Consider the following 15,726-nt stretch of genomic DNA (forward strand, 5'->3'; position numbering starts at 1 on the left):
GGCAAAGACTTAAAACCATTACGTGATTCGTAATTCAGTATTGTCAAAATAATAAAAATCAGTGTTAGTTGGATTCTTTTAAAACAAATGAAAATAATAATTAAAAAAAAAACTCCAAATTTTTAATGCTGTTCAATTTACATTCCCTTAAATTGTGTTTTCTACAATAAATTTATGTGTGCATTGTATTAAAAGCCATTACAAACTAAGTACTACTTCAAAACATCTTGTTTTGAGTAAATTTAAAGAGAATATTCATAATACTACATTTTCCGTAAAAATGTCAACCAAAAGCAAATGAATTTCCAGTAAATGCGATTGATTAAGCGTGCCATAATCATGATGTCGCGTATAAAAATAAAGATATGTATCAACGTCCTATCAAGCTGATTCACATGGTGAACTCTATATAAAAAATAAACATATTCGAGAATCACTCGCAAACTTGTTGCTAAGATCAGCTATGAGTGGTAAGTTAGCCGTGGTCGCAGGTACATAATTATCCAATAGTTAATAATATTATTATAGTCCAATCTGAAATTGGAAGGGCACAACAAACATTAGCAAACTCTCCGGTGCAGCAGTTGTCACACGTTCAGTTGCCGCAGATTGGCTGCCTTGATAGGCAATATGGCAAATGTATTTGCAACGTACCAAAACTATCGAGTACGAAAGGTTTGATGTCAGCACGTCGAACGAAGATCTTGACGCACATATCTTGATTTTGCCAAAATGCCGTCATTGGCACATCACGTAAACTGCACACATACAAGTACGCCTTAACATTCTTTGATATTGCAAGTAGATACACATATGAGGATGCGGTATGGACTAAATAGCAACGTAAGTCTCAGCTGCGTTAGAACGATCTTATTTTCGTGGGGGGCTGCAATTACCACAGCTGTTACTGGTTAACCCTGGCAAAGAATTTATCTGTGTAGTAAGATTGCTGAGGCAACACCATAACGTTAAGATCAGACGTGGACACATCGTGGTACATCGTGATAAGGTAATCGTTGAATGATTTAATTTAACACTTTCTGAGCCATTGTCAGGACATCAGTACACACAAGAATTTCTGACCATGGACAGATCTAATGAATGGGCTATCATATTACATCACGTGATAAGCGCGCTCAACAGTGAAGTCACTCGTGAAATTGCTATGAAACCCATCGGATGTGATCGTGAAAAAACACATCCTGATTATAAGAATCTGTTGAACTTGAGGGTGATGCGAGCTACTGATCTCGTATGGACTAACCAGACATGAAATTTCCAAGATGGCAAAATCAACTGGCAGGCCTTCAATTTACAGACTAGATTCAACAGCTCCTCAATGTGGATTTGTCGGTGGACGATTACAGGTAATTCCTGAATATATACAATTACCACCAGTTTGGATTCGCTCTAGGAAAGAAAGCTTGTTACTCGAGGAAGCTCGCTCCCCTAAGTCTGTTACATTCAAGACATTTCATTGCGAACTTTTCGCGTATGGCCGAGACAATTATCAATTACACGTTAGGTACACAATCATACTTCATTAGAAAATGTTTCCACAACATTATTCTGTTACAGCAGGCACAGTGATCATTTTGTCGTTGTTTCCGAGTCATGATAAATTAAACATTAAAATGAAACTGACTCTTTTTGTATTCTCGGGCATAACCAGTTAGTTGTTTGTTTAACGTGGATAGACGCACCAGTCGTTGGCGGAGCGAATAGCGTCTCTACAATCACTCGACGATTGCTGTGACAGATCCCGCTCAATAAACTCTGCGGAAACTTGAACACTTTCAATGAGAGCTAGCTTTCCTTGTGTATCCGTTCCTGGAATCGTGACTAAACTATTTTGTCTACGTGTATCCGCTGAACCTTAACACAGTAGAACCGGCACAGTTGGAAATCGTTCCCGTTAAAGCTCAAATAGTCTACGTTGAGAGGAATAGTTCAGGTGAATAGTCTATTGGCGACTCAACAACGTCAATTTGAAATCCGTTAAACATCGATAACATGTTTATTGACAAATATGCAATTATTGAAGACCTCAAGTAAATGAACTGCAGATTATCACAATCGTAGTAATTAACGACCGTGCCAGTATTTGTACCGTCGTGTAAAAACGCATTTATTGACATCAATACACCACGCGACGTATCTACAGTTCTGCTTGGTCCATAATTAGTCCTGCACAAAGGCGTTTATTATCAGATATATATATGGCCGGTGTTCGATGAGGCAGAGCTGGGTAAAAACCTTGCGTGAACTGTGGCGTGTGCATTAAGGGAAAACATTATTATGTGTATCTTGTGGAGGCAGAAAATATCGAATGCTGAAAAGTTATATTGAAATAGCAAACGCCTCATATGAAAATAAAAGAAACAACGCCAAAGAATATCCCGACAGATACATTAAAAAATGCTATTAAAGAAAATTTCATTAGATAATGGGACAAGGTGAAAACAATTATTGATCTAGATGGATTTAAGAAGCATATTTACTCTAGATTGAGCGAATAGAGCTGGTGTTATCAGGAATTATCGACTAAAGAACCTGTTGGGTATGTAATTGATGGTGGTTACATGCGAGTTTGTGTCGAAAAAATATCTCCCACATATTTGTTTCTGACTGCTTCCACGTTGTGATAGGTGACCGTCTTGTTACTGACCATTTTAGTTCCCATAAGCAGGATAATATTTTTTTTTTAAGCTTGAGAGCCAAAACCCTTAGGGAGAACAGCGAACGAGGAAAAGCAAGGACACGCCAAACAAAAAAGAACAACAACACAACCGGTTAAAGTTATTATTATTGATACAGGAAAAGGAAAAGAAATAAATCAATCACAGCTGCTGGAAAGTATCTTGATAGTAAGTCGGATTCTGTATAGAACATAGAGCATTGTGCATATAACTCGGCTGTTTAATAAATAAAAATAAATAATTCAGTATACAGTAATTTTATTACACTACAAATACATATCCGATAAAGCTCTACGTTCTGCTTGCAATTCAGGAATTCACATGACGTATTATTGAGCTTAAAGGAGCGCGTTTTATTTTATACATGTACACGCCTAAATATATACTGGTGAATGACGCGATGGGAGATGTGACACTATGCAGCTGATAGCTGAACCATTGAAACAATCCTGTCAACGAGTAATGTGTTTAAAATCATTTATACAATCAGCCATTAACATCACCTATTTACATTCTTATAAGCTGTACAGGCGAATGGATAAGATTATAATTGCCACTGTAGTACGCGCAACAGACGACAAGGTCTACACATACTAACTGTTAAGCGGATGACATGTGAACATGTATGTTTCAAATGCACGGATATTGATAGACCATTGTTTGAGAATAGCGCAATGCATACAATGCACAATCGCCCAGCAAGTTTCTATTCAAGCCATAAAAACGGAACAGAGTGTATGATAAGCAAGCAATGTACACGTGACAGTAATTTCCAAATTAGGTCAGACTGAACAGTAACCAGTGCCAGTAATTTTCCATTGAAGCCAAAATAGACCAGAGTGAGCGAACATCACGCAATCTACACTTGACAGTATTTTTGCTATTGAGTTCAAAATGAACAGTAACTAGTACCAGTAGTTTTCTATTCAGCTTATAATGGTGGTAATGCATACAGTAATATTGATCGGTACGTATCCTTTTGCTATTATTTTAGGCTTGGATTTCAAAATTGTACCTTGATAGGTGGTCCCCTCAAGATCGACGCCACCTTTTTGGGGGTCGTTTGCTTCTTCTCTGCTAATATTTAGAATACGCGAACTTCACAGATTAGTTCGTTTTAATGTGACTACCACGAGTATTTAATAGAACTGTCTTTCGCACAATTTTCTGAATGTGACTACTATGGGAGTACTTGATAGAAAACTCTTTAACGGCAGTGTTTCATTAATGTGATTACTAGATGAGTATTTCAAAGTATAGTCGTTACTGGCAGTTCTTTTATAGTGACTAAAATATGTGTATTTTGTAGAATAGTCTTTGCTGGCAGTGTTTCTTTTTATTAACGTGAGTAGGAGTACATCATAGCATGAGCACGTTCGGCTCTGGATTGAGTCAGTCTTTTTCAAAAGCAATACAAAACATAGACAAGACAATCTAATAAAACAGACAACGGTTATGTTTGCAAAACATTAGATGACTCTTCCTACAGGAATTAAACCTTTAACTCTTTTATGTTTCAACTAGTTTGTTTTTATTGTTGCCTTGCTGCCAAAAATAAATCAGAGGAAAATATAAGCTGCGACCAATCCTTATTCATAAAGAAAATTAAATGGATCCCGCAAAAAAGTTCAATTGCAAATCTAGAAGCCTTTCTCAACTCAGTTGATAACGACACTTCTAGACACACAATGCATACTTAGATATACTCTAATTTGAAAAAGAAGAGACAGATGCCCTAAACTCGCATGAAACAAAGAACATACATCATAGTTAATCCTGCAGATAAGGGTTCCGCTGTGGTCGTTATGAATAGGGAAGATTACATCAGTGAAGCAATTAGCAAACTAAGTTACAGTAAGTTCTTCCAAACACTAGACCATGATCCATCACTGGAATATGCAAAAAGTCACTACAATTGTTTTTATGAGTCGTACCAAATCGGGCACATAGACCAGCAAACGAGAAACTGCTTAAGCCCAGAAAACCCAAGGAAAGGTAGATCTTATCTTCTTCCTAAAATCAGTAAACAAGCAAACCCGGGCATACCAATAATCTCTGGTAACGGCATCCCACAGAAAGGATATCAGAATATATTCGATCATTTATTAGACCACATGTCCACAAATTATCGTCATATCTTCAGGTAGATTTCGTCATAAAAAGCAAAGCAAGCGAACCATTACTGCCAGATACTTTGTTAGAACTGTGGACAATCCACCCAAACACGTCCAAGTCCAACTCCGGGAGCTTGTCCTAAAACTCAATAACTTTGATTTTAATGAAGAAAACTACCACCAAAATCAATGGGATCAAAATGAATTCAAAAATGTCCTCTTCGAATAGCTAATACTTTTTATGGGAAAACTGGAGGGTAAACTTTTACCATAGATTGAACTTTCACCATACCAGTTAATATGCTATATCGATGATATTGGAACGAAGTGGAGACATAGAAGAGAAAGTCTGGATGATTAAATATCAAAGACAAACAACTTCCATCCCTCAATACAATTTACGGCGGAAACCTCCAACTCAAGCCACGTTTTCCTGGACACAAAACAACCAGATTGGTAGACAACAAACTCCATATGGACATATACTTGAAACCAACCGGCAAAGAACATTATCTCTTCCCATGCACCTGTCATCCGAGACACTGCATTAGGAACATCCCATATACCCAGACACTAGGGATACGCAGCATTCGCTCCGATGATGAAACATTCCTAAAAAGGACTGAATTGCTATCTACACATTTAATTTAATGAGGCTACGAAAAAGACTCGATTACGGGGCAACCCAAAGGGCTAAGCAAACAAACCTAGATGACCTTCTAAAATATGGAAACAAGGAAAAGGCTGATAGTACACCATTTATTCTATCTAACATCCAGACAACTCCAAAGTAGATACAACCATCGGGAAACACTGGCCCACCGTAGAATCGTCGGATGTACTAAAGTTAATGTTAGGACTGGCAGGCCTGGTGTTAGGATAATGTGACTGGGCGGGATATTATGCTTCATCCCACTTAATGGTCGAAAGGCATGCGCTATTTTTCGAGTCATTATTACAAGCTGACCTATTTACGAGAGAGTGTTGTTAGGTTATGTAGCAGACAGTATTGTCCTCAGAGTCAGTTAATTTGTTCCTTCCATCTTATGTTGAATATTAATGAAACTAGATCTTGTGAATTGAACACTGCTGCGATATTTGTAACTTAAAATAATTATTAAAAAACTCGCCAAACTAAATCACTGAGTATCTCTGACCTAATTGAGTGATCTTTCTTAGTTATAAATTAACGGTTGAGTAGCAGAGTGGATATATACAGCTCCTTTTGGATGCACACTTTCCATGTTTCTTGGATTACTGATTGTAAGATTTTTCTCTATCCTATTCTTGAGACAGTCTAATCGTGACAAAGTACACTCTGCACCACTCCTACTTTGTCTGCCCGTATCCGTCAGGTGAGTAATATAACAGAGCCGAAGAGTGACCCACATTTACGATTATCCTTTAGAACGCTACGTACGATATGTGGCGACATCTACAACTTGTACATATGACACTGACACACCATTATCTTCTGTGGTTAACAGGCTGTAGGTGAGATCTTCATCAAACGTGGGTTAGAATGCTCAGACAGACCACCTATACTTATTTGGGCAATTACTGTTAATGGCTTAAAAGGTCACCCTTCCTTTTGTGTCCATGTCTCTCTCTTGGTTGTCTTCTTCTATTGAATGTGATAGTCAGTGTTCAATAATGGTGCATTTTACTTTCGTGTGGTGTTGAACCTGCGGCAGTTGTATCTAAGAGCTAACCACGTTAGACATGTGTTTCATATCTATCGTCTTTGTGTGCTTACATTATTAAAATAAACAAGTTCGTATTCATGTTCTGCACACGTTATATTCATTGTGTACTTGCTATTACCGCTAAAATTATAATCTTAAATATTTATCAAACTGTAGTCTTAAGAATATTTGGTTCATGGTAAATAATTAACATCAACATCTATTAGGTGCATATAAAATAACTCATTTGCACGATAGAGTAAGTGTGGCGACAGACAGTCCAGGAATTTCCTCAACCTGTCTACGCAACAACACTCACCTTGTGAATCCTCTCCGCCAATACACCTGTGTAGTTTATCGTATTCACTGTCCTGTACAGAGTAACCTGATCCAGAGTTTCAAATGTTTTCCATTGTTTTTCTGAACAAGGCATTGCTGTTGCGTTTTAAAAATGTTCCTTTGAAATTCTTCAGTTACCTCCGTAAGTGGATAAAAGAGAAGTATCCTCTTATTGAAGTAATGATGTGGTGGTGTATGTAAAAATATCACTCAATGGCCAGAATTTTAACCGCCAAATTATACTGAAGGAATTCATGGAATCTTCAGACTGTGAAATAAACGTGCCGAATGAACTTGCTTGTTTTACGCTTTTATAACAAATTTTCATACCGACATAAAAAGTTTCCTGATGATGATGCATTTGGCGGCTATTCATAACTAAATCACGTAAATCAGACATGAATACATTTTTCGTGAAAAGAACGAAATTGTATTTAAATTTTCCAATTTCGATGGGTATCTTGTGTACTAGCCTTGTACAACCAGCACATAAGAATGATATAAACTTGGAAATGTATGTTAAATAGTGGATACATTTAAAGTACACTGGCTTAACGCGTAAGAAAAAGAACTGATGCGCTTGCACGCAACTACAGAGTGATTCTCAGAGAAAATGTAGTCACTTTGCACATCATATTGTGTTAATGTGATTATAATAACAATACATAGTCAATATTAATGGAAGGAAGCAGTAAAGACAGATAAAGACACAGGTGAAAGTATGAACTAGACGAAAATACCGATGGAGAGAGATAGATGATGATGATGATGATGATGATGAAATTTGGTTCATAACATACATCGATCTATCATAATAATACGACTAAACACTCAGATAACGATTACAATGGTTCTTTTCATACCATAGGAGGGTAAGGTGAAACGGGTTTATATTATTTAAAGTTGAGCATGAAATATGACGCCAAATTTATATTTTTTATATTGTGTAGGAACGAAATCCATCATTTTTATAGCGACGGATATTGAAAGTGGATTCATGAAAAGATGCCGGAACAAATTAAAAATAACAGACTAAGTAAGTTTCGGATGAGCATTAACATTGCATACGACAAAATGTTTGATATGAGATTAAACGTTCACTTTATTTCAAGAGAAATGTGACATAATACGTCAACGGAGGTAAAATATGATGATTTAAGCGATACAAGTGTGATCTGGGATCAACGTTAGCAATACCTCCGGGATTAAATGTGACATTTGAAAAATGTACAAATTCTTTCGATTGGATAAAAGGACGTTTACTTGTTTTGAAAGACAAATTTTAAAAAAATCAGAATTCGTGAGAATATGAACAGGGAGGAATAAGGTAACTAGAAACTGAATTAAGAGAATTGTTGGAAGAGATGCATATCTAAAATATGTCCCTAATACTAATGAAAACACCCTTTAAGTAAGGTCACCTAGCCCAAACGTCTGGAGAAAAACATTTCAGAAACATAAACGACAGACATAGAAGAGGACATGACGAAGCTACTGCTTAAATATAGAAACTTTAACATTATAAATAAAGCAAAATGATGAACAGATAAACAGGACTTAAAGAATAAGTTCGACAAGATGCGAATATTAACGAGGTGGTAAAATAGAATTCATCTCCAGAGGAGAGATTGCAAGTATTCAAGGAAAAGGGTGTAACAATAGCAGCAATTACTACAACGATACTTATGCTTGCATGAACTTTTCGCTGTTTAACTCTAATGTTTATGGAGGTCGTTTTCTCTTCCCTTCGCTCTCGTGATCAAGAAATTTTGACATACGAGTTCAACCTCCGTCAGTTTCTGATACAGTTTTCTTATATCATATATAGGAGTTGGTAATCATTGATAAATGAAAATTTGTTGAAATATTGTATATAGCCATCTATCTATTGTGATATCGCCATTTATTGTAAGTGAATTGTACATTCTGCTTATTTTCTATATTAGTTATCTCCTTTCCATCTGACAATTACACAGCATTTTCCTTTTCATAATCGTCAAAATAGTTTAAACTGTATAAACATCATGATGTTTGTTGTGCAGAGATAGCACCTGATCGGTAGAGATTCCCACAACATTTCTCCCTTTTCGTCTCCCAGATTGAAGAAACACGATCTCACAGGATTTAAAGTCTGAAGTAGGTTTAAACCTCGGTAAATTTAAGTGGATATCTCTTTGCACATAGCGTAATTTTAAATGCAAACTCTTCACACGTTTTGAATTTAGGAGTCCTTCAAGTAACATTTGTCAAACAACCGAATAGATTGATGAGTGTTATTGTATAGATGAATGAGGTTTAAGTAAGCACCCGCCCATTTTCTGTTCTCCTTTTGAGTCAAGCGGTTCCACGATCTAGCATTTACGTGCTGCTAAACTTTTACATAATAGACGATTATTTTGTCCGAGTACCTGAAAGAGTACACATAATTCTCTATTTCCAGCCAATGTTGAACCTTCCTGTGGTAGGACTACTTTGCATGAAACTGTTTTTAAATCTTTCTTTCTTTGAAGACTTTTAAAAAGGTTTCGTGCATGTTATATCCTGTTTTTCTCTTTGCGACCGCCATCTTTTGAAAACAAAACATAGTTCACTGTCAATATGTGTTTTGTAATTATTGTTATATTCTTCACATGTTTGCGTGTCTACAATGTCCTTTTGCCACTGGTTATCCATGTCAGTATTTTATGCCCTTCTGAACTGACATCTATTGTGTCGAGTGCTTGTGTAACATGTAGACAGATTGTGCAGATATAAATTATATTTTGGTGTCATAAACATGCCATCAAGCCATCAGACAGTGGCAGTAACATCCTTACGAAATTGGAAGTTATTCATTTTGGGGTTTACAGTTTTACCAATGTTCTTACTGTTTTTGTCTTAAAATTGAATTCCGTTTTAACTAATTTGGTTTTGGTGATATGTAACGTTTCCTGCATAAGCCATTGCACTGTCAACTTTCCCCACCCCAAAAATTAGTATCGTTTACTGCATCTTGTTATAATTTCGTTTTAGAGCAGTCCAAAACAGTTTTCCAAACATTAAGAGTAATTAACTACCAGAAGCGTATTTCTCTCGCAGGCAGACCGTGAGTCTGGATGGTGAGAAAGGTATTTATAAAGTCACATGTGAATAGTTATGGTAAGTGCTATTAAATAAAAGTGCATATTTCCAACTCAGGTCCAATTTTAGAGTAGAGTGGTTTCAATATGATCGTTTTAATATCAATGGGTAAAAGAAACGCTGATGACTTTGTTGAGAATATTGTAATGTAAACACAGCTATTTTTGTTGATATCTGCAGATATGAGGACATAAAAGAAATTCGTCCAGGAAGCACTGAAGATTTTGTAATGATTCCAGCAAAATACAGACAAATGTTCTCTAATGTTTAGCGCATTAGTATAAGAGATGAAGAGTTGCTTCTATGAGAGAGAGAGAGAGACAGAGACAAAGAGACAGAGTTGACATAAATCATCGGCATTCATTGGCCCTCTCCCACATTGCTTTCTTTCTTTATTTGTATGGCGGATTCTGTCGTGAAACGTCTTACAGTTTGAATGGCGAATGCAACGTCACACTTCACACCTCCTCTCTCTCCTCTAAACGATGTAACAAAAGCTAAATAGTGTAGCTTTTACCACATGGTTATATATATGAAACAAATGATTAGATTAGCGGAACAATTGTTCAGCTCTATGTAGTCGCAGTTGTAGAAACATCCGCCATGGGACCATACCAGAATGACTCTTCGTTATCACATGTGTTGATACATGGCCGTATTGAACGGGTAGGAAACTCTTTTCCACAATTCTATCTGGGCAGTCGATTTAAAAATATGGCAGATAAAACGTTAGGTGCAATAGAAAAATGAAACAGTCCCAGTAAGCGCGGTAACAAAATTTTCTCAAGATCGCAGACAATCGTTGAAGAGAATAATGAGCAAGTATTTGACAGCTTTTTTGGTCCAGCCAGAATCGCATACTGTGATATTGAACGTATTGACATGTACAAAAAATGAAACTGCATATACTATATGTAAAGTGGACCGCCTTTTTGATAAATAGAATATGAAATATATAATTAGTGTATTAGTTCTAACGTATATTTATAGCCAGTTTTTAACAAACAAACAAAACACGAGAAAAAAGCTGCACAGTAATCCAAAGTCTTTATCATAACAAATCAGTAAGACTCATTTCTTTGATTCATTTTACATAGACATCAATAATATTGTTAGAGAAAAAGAAATATTAAATTTGTGTGCAGTCGATGGCTCAGTAAATAATATGTTTATTTACTGACTGAATTTGACGCAAACTTTACCTAATAAACCTAATGTGTTTCTTCTCAACATGTCTTATTGATGAATTTCCAAAAGCTGTATACCTGTAAAATGTATATTTTTCAAAGGTTGTAAACAAAGAACAACTTTGCCGCGAATAGAGGATTATTGGGGTAAGCGTAAGACCGTACCTATGTGGAATTTGAAATGTGTTGATCAAAGTCCTCATAAATTTCAGGAAGGACAGTTGTCATGTCAGATTGTTTTCAAAATGGTTCATTCTCGAAGTATTGAGTATGGTATCAGATTCTACGCTATTCTAAGACTGCTGGTCCTCTCAATGAACATTTAATGAACATTTAGTGTGTATCACATACACTTGGAATGCTTACAATGAAAAATAATAAAGGAAACTTGGTCTACATAAAACGATAATACATGTTATTCGTACGTGAATTTAAAGATAACATACAATCCCAATATTACTATTGGTACGTATCTGTGGTGTTGAGATAAGTAATCGAAAAGAGCGAAAACGAGCACGTTTGGTGCAATTCAACAAATACTTTATTTCCCTATAACACAAAATGAAAATGTAAAATTAACTTACGGTATCGCAATTTAAATCCTAAATAATTTAAGAATTACTAATACATATCATAATGAATAAAGTTCTGAATAACCTTTACAGGCGTTCAAAATATCTCCAACGCTGAAGATATTCATGTGACAGTAATGGCCGGTAGTATCGTATGTACTTATGTACCGATGCTCTGTATTGTTATGATGTTCCAACAACTTTTCAAAATCTCAGTAATATGTTCAATTGTTTCCTTGTTTCAATTCACTATTACAACCAGTTAATGTCTTTTTTCAAGCATATAATAAGGCACTTTGTATTTCCAGAGTAGACTGCCCAACATCGAATATTTTTCAATGGACATCAGTCAGTGCATCTACCAATTCCTGTACTAAACGTTTGTCTAAACGATATAATTTTAAATAATTTGCATTGATGAAATCTGCCAAAAATTATGACATTTGACCACAAATTCTATCTTGATTAAAAGATGTAATAAAATATTTTGTTTTCTATTTTTATGACCTTTAGAGAGTAATATTTTGTTATGCTCTTTAAAGGTGTTAAATATTTTGTTTTTGGATGCTTTGACTTACAAATAAGCCATTAATATTATAAAGTACATCCTTATATTGGGATTATACTGAACTCATTCAAAGACATTCTGGATTATACCGTGATACATCACGGATGTCGGCATATCAGCCCATTCAAGGGTATTGGTACATCAAAAATATTCTAATTCATTTGGAATGTTCTATAATTTTGGGCTTGTTTTAGAAATATTGGATTATTTACGATTTAATTCACGATCATGTGAGTTCCTTTTAAATTTCCACTTTGTAATTTAGAGAATTTTTACATTTCGCTTAGAAGAAAATTGGTGGTTTGGCTTCTTTCTTTTACTTAGTTTAAGGCTATATAGTCGTAACATATACAACTTCATTGCATTAAACAGATGTGATGTCTGATAAAGTACATTACATTTAGGTCGTTATTTTTGAATGTAGGCGGTGTAATATTGATCTTTTCTACAACACTTCCTAAGAGATAAATACTGTGTTGCAACACCATATAAAATCAAGCATGATGCACCTGCCAGCAATGCACCAATTATTACCAGTTCCAATAATGAAAGTTGTAGATTAAACGTTGATTTCATGTATTAGGTGTCTCATTTTGAAACTTCATACATGTATGTTTTAGCATATTTTGTATCACACAACTTATCGGAGCAGGGAGACAGAGAGTGACATAAGTTCAAGGTGTTCTAGATATTCTATAATTGAAATGAAAATACATTGTTCGTTCTGTATCCTATGTACGGTATATATCAGTTGTAAATTAAGACTGTAATCATTAAGAATCTTTGTTTAAGTCTTATATTATGATCTGTATAGATAATGATTTTTTCGAACAACATTTATATTATTTTAAACATGCATCTGAACAGGATTCCATCAATTAAGGTAAAGTCAAAATGAACATTATAGGATAAAATACTCACCCCCACTTTCCCATATTATTGAATATTGCTATCAGTTTATACATGCATTTATATATCAGTTATATATTTATTACTTTACATCCACCTTCATTTTGATCTATCTATCTATCTATCTATCTATCTATTAACGTCGGTTTAACGGTTTACTTATCCTGAGAACTTGATATTTTAAAGTGTACGTGCAATACGTGTAAGAAAACAATGCTTTGGTGGGCAATTATGTGCAGTCTGATACATTACTTAGATTTTGAGTAGATATATGTACCGATTGTGGATATAGGGGAAATTACGTTGCACATAGGTTTATATAGTAGTGCTTCTCGAGAGACAAACTGGAATTATGATGATAGATGGGTCCATATGTTCAAACTGGAGCGACGCTATAGGAAGAAGGGAAGCTCAAAGCTAAATTGTGGCATAGATTTAACATTTGGGTAAAAGGGAACATTGTTTAACGTGGTTGATCTCATTTCATCAGGATGTTCGGTGGTATCCTATGTTAAAATTGGTTGTTTGTTTAATATAACGGGTACATATTAACATTATTATATGCGGTTAACCTCAAGCTGAGAACGAGATATCCTGTATTTAATTTGCCCCACAGGCTTAATATGTTAATGGCATTATATCGACAGAGGTGTCTTAAATGACAACGTGGCATTGTTTGAGGTGTGTTAAAATTGTATTAAAATGGCGAAGTAAGTAAGGCTCGAGAGGTTATTTGAACACACGGGAATAGTCAAAGTTTAAACAACCATATCAACACACAACACGTCTACAATTGAACACATGCTCTATGACTGCAATCTATCTGTCTATGTATCTATCTATCTATTAACGTCTGCTCAACCGTTTACTTATCTGAGAACTTGATATTTTAAAGTGTACGTACAATACCTGTAAGAAAACTTTGTTTTCGCGGGCAATGATGTGCAATCTGACAGATCACATAGGTTTTTGAGTAGTTACATGTGCCGATTGTGAATATAGGGGAACTTACATTGCCCATAGGTTTATATGAGAGTAATTCGTGTGAGACAAGCTGGAATTCAGCTGCTAGATGGCTCTATATGTTCAAATTGGAGTAGCGCTATAGGAACAAGAGAAACCCTAAGCTAAATGTTGACATAGATTTAACATTTGGGTAAATGGGAACGTTTTCTTAAGTGGCTGATCTCATTTCATGAGGATGTTCGCGGGTATCTTATGTTAAAATTGTTAATTTGTTTAGTATTGCGGGTATATATTAACATTATTAGATGTGGTTAACCTCAACTTGAAAACAGGATATCTTGTATTAAATTTTCACCATAGGCTTAGTATGTGAATGGCATTATATCGACAAACGTGTTTTAAAGGACAACGTGGCATTGTTTCCGGTATGTTAAGTTTGTGTTAAAGTGGCGAAGAAAGTAAGGCTCGACAGCTTATTTGAACAAACGGGAATGGTCAAACTTTAAACAACCATTTCAACACACAACACGTCTACAATTGAACACCTGCTTTATGACTGTAATCCAGACGTGAACATCTACCATCCAAGAAAATGATATAACAGAAGGGGGTGAAATAGACACATTATTACAACCATAGAAATATGCTAATCCCTAACAGAAAAACACACGATCAAACGCGAGGATATAAAATATTTAAATACACATTACTATACTTTCCACAAAACACACTATAACACAAAAAAAGAGGTGTTAAAGGAAGTATTTGTTTGTCACAAACATAGACATAAATAAACAAATACAGCCATAAAACATACACAAAACATATAGTTGTTTTGGCAACTAAGATTAATATCGCTCTTTTCTAGATATTTTGGTTACATCAGAAACGGCTGTTGGGTCTTTGTTAACCAGTGAAGTTAACATAAGTAGTATCGCATGACTGGTTTTCTTTTTCTCAAACTTGGCTCCACCGTGCTTCCGTCGAATAAGACCCCGATACATGTATTATTGAATCCACGCATATTCTTTTGTTCTATAATACTGTCTATGTGATCCTGATAATTGTCCACTATGCATTCGCATACACAGGGTAGTTTGGATTAAACAACATACCAGAAACGATGCCTTACTGGTACAAAAGACCATGGATCGTTTGAGTTGTCTTGAGGCATTGCGGAAACATGGAGAATGCGCGTTTACTAATATCCAAATACTAAAATGAATGGTATTCAAATCGCAAGAGAGCGTACGCGTGACATTTTGGCTGAGTAAAAGTTCACGAGACAAGTGCATTTGACGTCTTTAACTGAACACAAGAGAATGAGACCTTCACATGCAACAATTTATAAACTTTCCATCACTCTCGCAGCCACTGAGATGCAAGCAGCAGGTACGTCTACTACCATCACTACCAGGGCAGGCACAGCATATGCGTATGAGTTAAACATTATCCTTAAAAGGACTCGGACATCTAAAGCTGGTGATAACTAGTCGATTTTGTTTCAAAACAAACAACTGTCCTTTCTAGGGCCACTCATAAACTACTCAGTGACTGCCTAATCAAG

Source organism: Sinohyriopsis cumingii, chromosome 15, assembly GCF_028554795.1.
Source record: "Sinohyriopsis cumingii isolate HCF-2022 chromosome 15, ASM2855479v2, whole genome shotgun sequence".
Classification (NCBI taxonomy): domain Eukaryota; kingdom Metazoa; phylum Mollusca; class Bivalvia; order Unionida; family Unionidae; genus Sinohyriopsis; species Sinohyriopsis cumingii.